At 40.0% G+C, this 13,802-nt stretch overlaps 1 protein-coding gene across 3 annotated transcripts in view; it reads left to right on the top strand.

Annotated features, from left to right (window-relative positions):
- Window positions 1–13,802, top strand: part of CDON (cell adhesion associated, oncogene regulated) — a 76,410-nt gene that overhangs the window by 30,326 nt on the left and 32,282 nt on the right. The window contains exon 1 of one of the 3 annotated variants that reach the window (XM_039356451.1): window positions 6,807–7,078. The exons of 1 other annotated variant lie outside the window; for it this stretch is intronic. The gene's annotated coding sequence lies outside the window, so the exon portion shown is untranslated. Of the gene's footprint in view, window positions 1–6,806; window positions 7,079–10,630; window positions 10,835–13,802 lie in introns of those variants that run through there. One more of the 3 variants, XM_039356453.1, reaches the window with a different exon arrangement.

Below are 13,802 nucleotides of genomic sequence, written 5' to 3'. Positions count from 1 at the left end.
GTGAAACAACCAGATCTTAGAGTTGACTCCCAGGGGATACAGTAATGAATAGCTTCCACCTTTTAGGATCAAAGCAAAGATGACTAAATTCAAATTATCTTATTTTGGAGACATTATGCAAAGACCCAGCTCTGTAGAAAAGACTTTGAAGCTGGGAAAGGTGGAAGGAAGCATAGGATGACCAGCAGCAAGGTAGACTCTGTAGACCCAACTACAGTGGTGATGGGTGAACCATAAGAAATCCTAAAAAAAACAGGTTAGGGATAGATCATCATAAAAGTTGAAAATGACTCAACCACACAATCCACCAATCAATCAATGCATATTAATGTCTTCCTACTTATTAAGTCATGATTTGTTTAATCACAGTTCATTCATTCAATTCCACTTCTAGAATCACACAGCACATTAAACCAGACACTGTGGCATGGCCTGAAGGCCACAACAACTTTGGTCACACACTGAAACAACCACATCGTGAATTAATTCATGCCCTTGTGAGTCCAGCCAAGCAAAATTCCTTATGAAAGAACGTTGGTCTCTTTATAAATATTTGGGCTGCGATCCTGGAAAATGACTCAGTAAACTTGCAAATCCCTTTCACTCCCAGGATATGGGTTTATTGCTGATATTTAAGGTTGTGCTTGTTTCAATGCATTGCAGAAGTAGGGCTTGGGAGTATCAAAAGGCAATTCCTTCTGTCCTCCCCCTGCTCCCCCCCCCCCAGATCAAAACAAAATCTCAAAGCATGGGGCCAAAGAAGCCAGTTGGTTCAACTTCCTGTCTCCTGGGGACAGGTCAGGCCAAGTTAAGTGATTTAACTTTCTAGAAGTGTTAAGTTCCTTTTCTTTAGCCTTCGGATTTTTGTTTTGTTCCTCCACCCACCCTTAGGCTTAAAGAAATGTGGAAGTTTCTCCAACTCTCCTCCTCCTTTCTTGTTTTAATTCTCCAAGAATGCAGAAGGATGTGTTACCCCAAGGCATCTAACTTTAATCGCAAGGGTTTTTTTTTTTTAAAGAGTTTTGAAGATCCTGTACTGAGAAAGGGGGGGGGGAGGGTTGGGAAACAGCTTTTCTAGGGCGCTAATTAGCTCTGGAGTTAAGCTTCTGACAAATCCAGTTGAAATCAATGCAAGATGGGAAGCACACACATCCAGGAATGCAGGTACAAGAAAGGAATGGAGGTAATGTGAATGGGATTATACAACCTCTCCCCTGCTCTCCAACAGATAGGTAGCGGGAAGTAAAGAACCCTTAATCAGAGACCGTGGAAAATTGCATTGTGGTCTGGCTTTTTAGCGTCTCTGCTTGGGTTTTCACTATCAGCAGGACCATCCTCTCCTTAAGGAAAAAAAGGAAGAAAGACTCGGTCAGGAGAGATGGATGAGAAAACACCACGCTGGGGTATTGAGGACATCTTGGTGGGGAGCTGGATTAGGACAGGTCCTTTGGTAGTCCTAATCTCTGCCAAAATAAAACGGATATCTCTGTGAAGAGGCAAGAAACCACATTTTATGGAGGCTATACAGGAGGTTGATATGATCACTGCAGTGCATTTCTAACAAATATTTGGCTCTATACCAGGAATATCCAACCGTGGCAACGTTAAGACTTGTGAACTTCAATTCCCAGAATTCCCCTGGATCCAGTTCAATAAGACTTTCTACTTATAATAGGTTTGGGGTAATAAAGGAAAATGTTCAGGAAGCCCTGGTTTAGGGGATCTCTCATTGTGAGAAAGTTCTTTGAGGTTAATTTGCTACGGTGCTTTTTCTGTTTTTGAGAGGAGCTGTTTACGACTGGCTGTAAAAGTTCTCCCGTGATTGGCTGCATCCAGCTGTAAAAGTTTAATTATTGAACTATCGTGGACATATCAAAATATAATCAAAATTCAAGCAATGTATCTGTTTAAAGACAAAGCTTTTGGGGAAGGTTGGGAAAAAGGAACAGTTTTCAACTTACAAGTCCAATTCGAACATTGGGATAAAAAGCTTGATAAAATAACAGTGTTTTTAAATCAACCCAAGGATGATAATCAGACGGGAGTAACAACAGTACAGCCAGATTTACAACCAGATGGATTGGAATGTAGTTTGCTTCTGGCAGACCTGAAGGATGAAGTTGATTCAGAAAATAGAACATAGAATGACACCGTTGGAAGGAACCTTGGAAGTCATCTATTCCAACCCTCTATTTCTCCATAGAGGTCCCCCAAAATTTGAGGATATAAAGCAGGGGTGTCCAACCTTGGCAACTTTAAGACATGTGGACTTCAACTCCCAGAATTTCTTATTCAACATATTGGCTAGGGAATTCTGGGAGTTGAAGTCCACACATCTTAAAGTTGCCAGGGTTGGGAAATACTCTGTCAGAATTGATCGTTGTAGAAAAAGGACAGGGCCACATTGCTTTCCTTTTGGGACAGGGGTTCTCAACCTTGGCAACTTTAAGACTTGTGGACTTCAACTCCTAGAATTCCTCAGCCAGCAAAGAGAATTCTGGGAGTTGAAGTCAACAAGTCTTAAAGTTGCCAAGGTTGAGAACCTGTTTTGGGAGAATTGATTAAGGGCAGCAGGAATTCTATTATCTGTTAACTGGTTGGATAACATTGGAATGCAATAATTTTCTTTGTCTACCAACCTGTGAGAAATGCTTAAATAATTCACTAATTGTTGGGGGGGGGTGAGGTGACATAATCTTACCTTTGGATACTTTAAATAGTCTTTTACAAGGATTATAAGGCTATTGTGATAAGAAAATTAACTGGGTGGAATTTAAATGCTATATTAAAACTCCTTCTCTAAACTTCCATTTTATATTTCAAAATCTAGAAGAGGTGAAAGTGAGGCACTGAAATGATCTCATTACATTTAATGTTTTACTTAACTTGAACTTTTTGTTTTCAATTCCCTGTTAATGTCAATATAAAAAGTCCACAGTGAAGGCTTTTGTTTTGTCTGGTGACGTTAATCTTTGCAAAATGCTTATTTTTAGAAGGCTGGAAAGTCAGCCAAACATGCTATAACCTACAATCTGTCTTCCTCTTGGATGGGTAAAATGCGAACGTCCGTTATTTCATGTTTATTGTTAATCTTAGAAAACCCTTAGCAGTCAAGTGCATTCTAAACACAGCTATATGAATCACACCCACACAAGCTAAACCATTTAAAATCTGAACTCTTCATGCTACATCGTGACTCTAGGATAAGATTTTATTGTTCAGTATAATGAGGACAATGTAAGAATGGAATTCCCAATAAACTTATCTGGGAGTATATACAGTACAATACAATAGAATTAATGAGAGATTCGTTACATATACCTAATTTGGAATTGTTCAAAACTGGGTACTAGAGGGATTGCAGAAATAAGGTGAACTTGGTTTGATAGCTGAATGGATCACATTTGATTGTTTGGAAGGACACAACCTTTCTTCATCTTCACTGCTAAGCAAAAGCAGAGGTACACAGCCCTGCTGATCACTGTTTTCAAAATATTCTGCTAAGCATCTGTTCAGAGGGCTAGAAAGAGAGAACCATCTCTTGCAAAACAGCCTGAAGCACAGGAAGGGGAAGGAAAAATAAAGACAGAGGGAATGAAGATGGTTATCCTGCACCCCTAATGGTCTGGTTTTCCTGGGACACTGAATAGAAACTTTAGTCCAGTGTTTCTCAAACTTGGCAATTTTAGGTTCTAGGGACTTCAGCTCTTAGAATTCCCGAGCCAGCCATGGTGGATGGGGAATTCTGAGACCTGAAGTCTTGTTGTTGTTAGTTGCAAGTCATGTCCCACCCATCCCGACCCCATGGACAACGTTCCTCCAGGCCTTCCTGTCCTCTACCATCTTCTGAAGTCCATTTAAGCTCACACCTACTGCTTCAGTGACTCCATCCAGCCACCTCATTCTCTGTCGTCCCCTTCTTCTCTTGCCCTCAATCTTTCCCAGCATTAGGCTCTTCTCCAATGAGTCCTTCCTTCTCATTAGGTGGCCAAAGTACTTGAGTTTCAGCTTCAGGATCTGGCCTTCTAAAGAACAGTCAGGGTTGATCTCTTCTAGGACTGACCGGTTTGATTGCCTTGCAGTCCAGGGGACTCGCAGGAGTCTTCTCCAGCACCATAGTTCAAAGGCCTCAATTCTTTGTTGCTCAGCCTTTCTTATGGTCCAACTTTCATACCCACATATTGCAACTGGGAAAACCATGGCCTTGACTGTACATACTACCTGAAGTCTATAAATCTTATAAAGTTACTGAGGCTGAGAAACATGCCTTAGCCCTCCAGGGTAGGAAAATTCAGGTAAACATAGAGCCAGTCTTGAATTTCTTTGTTCCTCAGGATTGAAAACATGGTTTTCTAACTGTCTCTGTATAATTTCTCCAAGATCATCTCTGTGATTCTTCACAGTACTGCACAAAATGCAAAGGCCATTTGGGCACACCCACCCCACAGGGTTGTTGTTGTGAGAAAAATAGATGGCAGCAGTATTAGGTATGTTCACTGCCTTGAGTTAAGAAAAGTGGACTTTTTAAAAAGGCGGTGGAGTTTCAATCACAATGCAGGATTAAAATTAAAGCATTCTTGTCTACTGTCTGGACATGCTGAGGTCCTTTCCATCTCCATAGTGGGAGGGGGGGAAACACAATTATTTCTCTGGAATAAAAGAAAGTGTTTTGCAATACATTGATAGGAAAAGCAGGCCCAGAAAGCATAATAGAATAGTGCAAATAGTAAGTTCTGAAAAGTAGGGTTTTTTAAAAGAAAGTTTTTCTCATGAAAAAGATGTCATTGCACCTTCTGTATAGGTGCAATGTTACATAAAATGCATTTTAAAATTTCTTCCTCTCCTGGGGGCAGATTTTTAGAAATTACTAAATGTGTGGTTTCATTAATTTATCACATTGGGTTATTTTTTTAATTTTGGCATTTGTTACGCATTTCGCCATTGTGGTCTCTAGAGGCATCACAAGTAAAACAGAATCTCTGACACAGCATTCCATACTGCTGATGGTAAATATATTTTAACTTAGTTTTATAAATGTTACAGAGTAGATTTTATTTGTTTAACGACTGATTGAAGTTGCAACGGTGCTGAAAAACAGAGACTTGTGACCAGATCTAACACTTATGACTGTCACAGCATCCTTGTGGTGACTTGATTATGATTCAAGTATTTGGCAACCGGTCTGTATTTATGACGGTTGCAGCATCCCGGAGTCAGGAGTCCTAGCCATCTTCCAACAAAATCAATGGGGGAAACTGTATTTGCTTAATGATTGTTTAACAACTGTGGCAAAAATAATTGTAAAATCAGGCACAGTCATAATGACTGCATCGTTTAGCAACAGCAGTTCCAGCCCCAATTGTGGCTGTAAGACAGGGGTCTTCAAACTTGGCCACTTTTAAGACTTGTGGACTTCAACTCCTAGAATTCCCCAGCCAATTGAGGAATTCTGGGAATTGAATCCACAAGTCTTAAAGTGGCCAAGTTTGAGGACCTCTGCTGTAAGACAAGGACTACACGTACTGATATATTTATTATTCAGCAGCGTGCAAATAAGCTTCTCAGTCTTTAACGGATGGAGTTCAATGTGTTGCATGAACACAGCTTCTATGTTGCTTATGTGCCACCTCTTCCTACTGTTAAGAAACCTCCTTAAATAATATTAGAAAATAACTACTGTCAGAAATATTATTAGAAACATCTAATCATATTAGAAATATTACAAACTGTCTGGGGGGGGATATTTAAAGTTAAGCCATTAAGACCATTCTTCCACATTTCAGATATTTCAAATCTTAAAAACCAAGAGTCATAGTCATTGCAAATAAGCATGATCAACCAACCCAGACTTTTCCCAAATTCCCAAAAAACACATTCCTAAGAGAGATGGCTATATAAATTTAATTAATTAAATAATAATAATAATAATAATAATAATACCAATAGTAAAACAAGAGTAGTACCAATAGTGATAGGCTCCTTGGGTGCAATCCCAAAACAACTGGAGCACCACTTGAACACCATTGGCATTGACACATTCGCTATTAGTCAATTGCAAAAGGCAGCCTTACTAGGAACTGCTTCCTCCTGCAACGATATCTGTAATACCATCAAACATCCACATCTGCCTATCCCAGGTCCTGGGTAAGGACTCGATAGGTAGACAAAATGCCAAATCCAGTCTGAACATCTGGCTGACTGTGTGATGATCCATCATATTGCATTGATCAAATTACTAGACCTTCTGGAGCCAAAATAACCCCCACCTTCCTTTTCTTAAAGGCAACGTTTATGTGATGTTCAGTTTTAAGATTTGTGGACTTCAACTCCCAGAATTCCCCAACCAGCCATGCTAACTGGGGAATTCTGGGAGTTGAAGTCCACACATCTTAAAAGTGACCAAGCTCGGAACCTCCGCTGCATCTCGTCCTTATAAAAACAGGCATTCCCTCTCACGCTACTTTATGTTGTGCCAGCGGCTCGGAGACCGAAAACCGGCTCCACTTTGCCCGATCCCTGCAACCCTCCCCGCACCCCCCTCCACCTTCCCGCTTTCGCTCTCGTTGGTATATTCCCAATCCAAACCAAAATAGAGGGGCGGGAGTGAGGAGGGGAGCAGGGGGAGGAGCGAGAGGCCTGAAAGGACAGCGCTGGTTGGCTGAGCGGAGCTGTGGGCGGGGCCCGGGCGCGAGTCCCGCTTGAAGGAGGCCAAGAGGGAGGAGAAAGGGGAGAGGCGGCGGCTGGGGCGGGCGGGCGCACGAGCGTGGCCGTGCACGCGAGCGATGGGCGGGGCTTCCTCCGCTGCGGGCGCCTCTGGCCGAGCCGGGCGCGCAGGCTCGGTGGCTCGCGCGTTGTCTCAGCCCGTCGGTCCGTCAGCGCGTAAAGCAGCTTCGCCTGGAGCGGCGGCGGCGGTGGCTGCTGCAGCGGCAAGACGGGGACCGGGCTGCTGGGTCTGCCGGTCGGTGTTGGATGGAGGCTCCCGTCCGCCTCGCCGGTTCTCTCTGGAATGTCCTGGGGAGCGTCCGTCGAGCGGGAGCGGAGCCTCTCTGGGCGCAGCCAGCGCCGCTGCGGCTGAGAGGTGAGGTTGGAGGTTGGGGGTGGGGGGAAGAGAGACCCTTGCTGGGTTGGCAGGAGGCCGGGGTGGGGGTGGGGGTCCCGGGGAAGGAGAGGACTGGGAGGGCGCGCGCGAAGGTCGTGTGAACGTTGGAAACCCGCGTGTAGGTCAGATCGGGATGGCGAAGCGCGGGGAGCGGGGAAGGGGATGCTCCCGCGGGTTGCCCGAGCTTGTTTGGATGCTTCGGGTCTTGCAATTGGGGGATGGCGGGGGCCTTACCTGCCATTCCGTGTGTGTGTGTGTGTGTGTGTGTGTGTGAAAGGTGCGAGGAGGGGTGGTGGGGTGCGCGCTCGTGCAAAACCCCCGACCTTCAAGGGCTTGTTCAAGGTGGGGGTCGGCGGGGCGGAATCATCCCACGGGCGGTGCTGGTGCAAAACCCGGAGCTTCGCGGGCTTGCAAGGCTGGTGGGGGCTGATCAGCTTTCCCGGGCTGGCTGGCATGGCCGTCTATCCTCGCCGTTTCCAGCAAGGCTGGTGACATAAATCTGGGGGGGGGGAGAGAAGGGGGGAGGAAAAAAGGGGGTGTGGGGATCGATAGGAAGATGAAAGAGCTCTTGTCACCTTGGAGATAAGAGTTATGATCCGCCTCCCCCATCTTTGAATCCCCCCCATCTATTGAGGTATCAGAAACTTTTCTTGTTCTTTTGAGAAATGGTGGGCAAGTTTCAAGGGCGCATCTCTCTTTTGGATCGCTGCTGAGCACGGAGGGAGAAAGGGGCTTCCTTAAACATTAAGGCGTGCAGAGAGTGAGCTGGGTTTTGCAACTGCTGCAACAAAGCCGACCTAAAACTCTTGTGACAGCTTAAAGACTAGCAGGTATATTGTAGAGCCGGTTTCCCCCCCCCCCCCCGGGTTATATAATGCACGTCATTTATTGCTTTATCCCAAGAGACCAGTCGGTTTGCACCCAAGTTTGGGTTTTAATCATAGGGAAGATCAAAAAGAGATGAAATGCGGGGAGTGCTAGCGGTGATAATTCTCCATATGGCCATTCAGATATGCACATAAGTACCCTTGGAGAAGTAAATGGAATGGGAAGTGCCTTTTTTCTTTCTATAAATCCCAGGACATTGAAAGGAAGGAGTTAAAAGTGGTGTTTTTCTGATGCTAAAACATCTGCTCCCTTAAGGAAGTGAAAGAAAAGTTACCTGTTTTTGAGCACATGCTCTTGTATGTGCAATTCTGCTACAGTGCAAAGTGCATATGCAAAATAACACTGGAGTTTGTCAGGAGTTGCTGATACTTCCTCCTTTCTATACATAATCAGGCAGTGTCTATGGAAGGGAGTTGACCCTGCTTTACTGTTTCTTAACCCATGTGTAGCTTTTGTGTTCTTGACAGAATCTGAGATGAGTTAATTACTCTGTATGTATATCCCCTTGTATTTATTTCCCACCATAAATTGATTTGTGCAAGCCATTGCTTTTTGTATTCTGTGTCTTTGTGAATAGTCTGTTATGGTAGTTTTGATATCCAAGTGTTTTTTCCTTTAGTTTATCATAACAATCATTTTTAGTTCTTCATGTATCATATGGAAAAGTTATTTTTTAAATCTAGAGATTATTTTAGCATTAACGTTACTCCAGAGGCATGTGACAAATAGAATAACCTTGTGTTAGCTGGAATTTGTTTCTGTTTACTATGGAGGATGATACTTCATTTCCATAACAAAATCCTAAGAAGAAGCAGATAACTGACTTGGTCAGAAAGTTGCTTTTGATAAAACCAAAGGCAGTGCCTGGCACTTCAGTGAGAAACATGATTGAGAGGCTCAGTTGTCAACTTCAAACTGTTTAACTCTTGGCAAAGTTCTTTTTGAATGTGAAGTTGTAAGCTGCATCTTGTTTTTCTTAAAGAATATTTATAGCAGCAATATGTTGGGAGGTTTTTATTTGGGCAAAGATGAAACACCACATTTTGTCTGGAAACTTTAACTGTTTTATGTGCTGCTCAACTAGAGAACATTCTTAGTAGGAGCAGATTGTGTTACTGCTATCTGTTATACACATGTCAAAATTGCAAAGTGTCCAAAAAATTGTGTGCAAAGAAAAACAAATCTAAAAAGGAAATTTTAGTTTCTTTGTATCCAATAAATCATCAATATAATTCATTTTGATTTGTGGGCTTACATAAGAACATTCCTTGTGTTAAGTGCTTTCAGCATATTAATGAATCAAAATTACAGAAGATTGAGAGATTGGTGGGGGAGGGTCAGTTCTCATAAATTGAACTGAAATGTCTTATTACAGCCTTACTCTTTCTTGACACTTATATTGCTTGTAACAAGTATATTAGCTATGAGTTTTAGTTTTATTTTTGGCTGATATTTAATATAATTCAAATATATAGAGTTAAAAAAATCCTATTCTCCAAAATAGTGAAGAATTGGATCTTGTTCTAGTTTGTGTTTTTCATCACACTAGCCAATTGATTTTGTTTAGACAGCATGTCTTGACAAGTTTAATAATACAGTAGTGACTGAGTCTTGTATACAGTGGAATAAAACAGCTGTGCTACCTTTGCAAAAATTAGGGAAACTTAATATTGAATTCCTGGTGGGAGGCTTATAAGTCTACATTTCTTCTATGGGATATAAAATTCATACAGAGCTATTTTTGCATCTAGTATAATGTGTGAACGCTTAGTTTTATTATGCATATGCTAGATGCTGTACTTTATTATTGTGTAGAAATGACAGCTGTACTTTGATAACTGAAAAATCTTTAGGACTAATTCAATGTGTCTGCATTTTAAGCCAGTTTTTTTAAAAATATGAAAGTATGCCTGGTTGGGAAACAGTCCATTTATTAATGGTATCTTAGGGATTTAGATGTTCAAGGTATAAATATGTAGCATTTTATATGAGCCCTATTATTAGGGGATTTTATTTGAAAAGAGAAACTGGAAAGGGAAAAAAAAGCAATCACTGCTGGTTTCTGTTAATACACAAAGAGCTAACCATGACTTGCTGTTAAAATGAAACCACGCACTATGGTATAATAGGAAACATTCTATGCAGAATGTATAGCATTTTGCATGATGCATGTGCAGTTATCCTTCAGTTTTTCGAGCTTAAAGCATACAGTATCACTATCATTCACAATCTGATAATAGGACCGAGGTGATATTAATGTGGCTCTTTTAAAATCAAACTAATTATATTTGCCTGAAAGAGCCACATTAGTGTGATTCTAGCTCCCTGGTGTTTTTTTGGAGCCCTGGAGACAGCCTAGTGAATAGGGTTGAAAATTCATTCTGTATTTGATTAAATGGAACAGACTCGCTGCTTCTTACCCCAGCGGGAGCTATGGGATCTCTTGATCCCCGAAGCGGCTCATAGACCCTGGGAATTCCATTAGCAAGCACCTGAAGAATGTCTGCCCTGCAGTGCCTTTTTTTTTTTTTGGAAGGGAGTAGGGGGAGTTGGTGGGGAAAATAGAACAAGAAGTATATCACTCTTGATGATAAGTGGGGGGAGGCCAAACTGAAGTAGAAGAATCCATGTGTTGGCAGATCTAAAATCAAGGCATGACTTAACAGCCCAGCCTCCAAGGATAGTCAGACACTAATGTTTAAAGTCAATCTATGCTGTACTTGGGGCACTAAAATTAGTTCATCCACACTTATTGAAATCATCTGAGGTGATTCCTTCTTTCTTAGTCTGAAGAAGCAAACTCTTGGGGAAAGTATATGAAAACAGGCAATTGTACTTGTGAAGTGGGTGAGTTATTCTTTTTTGGTTTTATGAAATGTAATACAGAAGGCAGTGGCATATGCTTTGGGTAGTCTTATGTATATATGAAGATGCTTAACATGTTCAAAATGGAGCTTTCCAACTCTTAAAATATTAACATTCTAGTTATAATAACTTGCAGAGCATTATATTTTCATTACAAGGATTTCTTTAAAGTCTTTTTATGCTGGTAACCAGTTAATCTCTCTTTCGGGACATTGTACTTGTTTTCCAATATTGAATCAATTCCAAGTATTGTTATCTTATTTCTAGAATTTTGATAATGTTTATGTAGTAGATAATTGAATCCTATATGTAAAAACAGGTTCTGTCAGGAAAACATCCTTATTTCTATTAAGATCAATAGTGCTTATTATCAGGTAGTAATTCTATACTAATTGTTTCAGAACAAAATATTGATTTGTACTAAAAGCCTGTTTGAGTGTAAAGTAGTTGGTTTAGCTAAGCCACTTTAGATAGGCTTCCTGTTAAAGATTTGACTTACATTTCATTTTTATTAATGATATAGAGGCAGGTGTTGTTGACTAGGTACCTTATCCAATCATGGTTGCAAAACAATCGGTTATTAGTCTTCTGTTTTGTGAATATTTTTATGATAATTGTTTCTAGTATGCACAGCCACTCTCTTTGGCACAGTCACTCACAATCTCTGCTTCTTTACCTGCCCCAATATTTTGACATTTCTTTTGACTCAAAGATTTAGGAAGCTTGCTTTTGAGCTTATATAAACAAAACCTGCAGTTGACACAAAGGAGCTGGTATAAAACAATAACATTAGAGGGAATTTATTGTTTGAGTGGCTTGTTAATGTTGGTAGATAGGATAAATATGTGAACTTGTCAACTGGGATTACAAATTTGCTTAATATTGTTCCAGTTTATCATTTGAAATGTTAACTCTGATCACATATATATGATCAAAATATATTTGTAATATAAACTTTGAAAAGTGGTTAATTATCAGCATAATAGGATATGTTTAACTATATTGAACAGCACTAGACCTAATCTTCTATTTTTTATGTTTAAACCACTAAACATCTGCTGTAATTTTGAAACATATTATCAGAAATAATTGTTATAGTCAGTTTGCAAGATTACTATGTAGCTTTTCTGAATTTTTGCAACAGTTGAATGAAATTGTATTTCAGATCAAATATTTATTCTGAAAAACCTTGAAGATCATTTTCTGTGTACCTGAAAATGTTCATCTGTTTAAGTTTGGCAGACCAGTTTATTTTGTTCTCATACAAATTTGTAAACGTTTACACTCTGTTCAGTTCTACAAAATGTTGACTTTTGTGTGCTCCCTCTGCTGGCCAGCTCCAGCGTATTTTGTAAATACCCTGTATTCTCACGTTTTTTTAGCATAGTATTAGGTCTGTTACTTAAGGTTTAAAAATAATTCACTAATTTTTCCACAGCTTATATGAGTAAGCATTGCATATGTCAAAATTCTGTTAATGAGCAAGAATTCTTATTAGATCTTTCTCTGTTGCTATCAATGCAAGTTTGGATTTCCAACTTTGCCGTCTCTAGCATTAAACAAGCAAATCTAATGTTTTAAATTTTGGTGAAATTTTTTTTGAGATAATTTATTCCATACTTCTGTTGCTTTCTTCCTCTTTCTGATTTTCCAACGAATTCTCCTTTAGGTTCACAAGGAAAACAATATAGCATATTGGAGGTATTGGTCATTTTAAGGGGGACAAAATACATAAAAATACATAAATACATAAATCATTTGATTCCACTATTTGGGAAGTTTCAGAAGAAAATTGCAGTTCATTCTTGCAAGCGTGTGTACCGCTTGCTAGTAATCTTGTGCATTTGCTCATTAAACTAAGCATTTCTTTCTATCCCATAGAATTGTTTACTTTGTGCTATAAGTGATTGCAAAATAGCCCAGTATCCCAAGCATTTGCTTTTTTAGGAGATATTCACATTAAGGTTTATGAGGACCAAATTAAATACCTGAACAACATTTAACAAGCATTTTTCAAGTATATAAATTATGAAATGACTGTGGTATTACATTTGGATTTTGATAAATCAAGACTTTCAACAGCAAAGTAACAAGACACTTCTCTTTATTCGAATATGCAGCCCATTATTATGGATATTATTTGAAAACCTTGCATTGCATGCTGCATATACTGACAATCGATAGGAACTATCATTTCGATTGATCTTTGCTTATGTATCATGTGGCCACGTCCCTATTTTCCTTATACTACTCATTTGCTTCATAAGTAGGAATTTAATATGGTAGAAGATTGGCATGAAAGAAAACACAAGCAACATGTGGATGTGGTGTAAACTAACTAGTTTGAATGAGAATAAGTGTGACAAACATGTGGGGAAAGCATCAGCCCAAGCCCTGGAGTGCTGGCCTCTAGTGTCTCAGAGTGCAACTAATTTAATACGCTGTACTTTTTAGAAAAAGTAAAAACAGTGCACTGTGCATCATAGAGGCACAAAAGGCTGTTGGCTGATGGAAGTGCTGGAGGAGGCCATGAGTGTGATGCAAAACAAAGTTGAAATTAAACTTTCTGGAAGCAACTGAGAATTTGAGTTGCTTCAAGAGGGAGCTTGGAAGGGATACATCAACTCATGAAGGAAGCCCTTTTTGAAAATGTAACATAACCCCAACTGTTGGAATCCAGTTTTGAAAAGTCTCCAGTATTGCGCCTTCTGACCAAAAACCTGAATTGTGAGAACATGTCAGAAACAATTTGAATGAATTAATAAATTGAGTTTATAAATTAATATGTAAATTAATAATTTGAAATATTTAGTGTGTTAATAAAGACTTAGGCGTCAAGTAACCCTGAAACACTGTTGTTTTTAAAGCCATAAATATGCTGGGTCAGATTGTTTTTAAATAAAAATATGTTCATGTATTTTGAGTGGTCATGCTTTGTGGCTTGAAAAAC

Source organism: Crotalus tigris, unplaced genomic scaffold (genome assembly GCF_016545835.1).
Source record: "Crotalus tigris isolate CLP2741 ecotype Arizona unplaced genomic scaffold, ASM1654583v1 scf7180000018825.4774228, whole genome shotgun sequence".
Classification (NCBI taxonomy): Eukaryota; Metazoa; Chordata; class Lepidosauria; order Squamata; family Viperidae; genus Crotalus; species Crotalus tigris.
The sequence above is the reverse complement of the archived record's forward strand: the minus strand, read 5'-3'. Positions and strand labels throughout refer to the sequence as shown.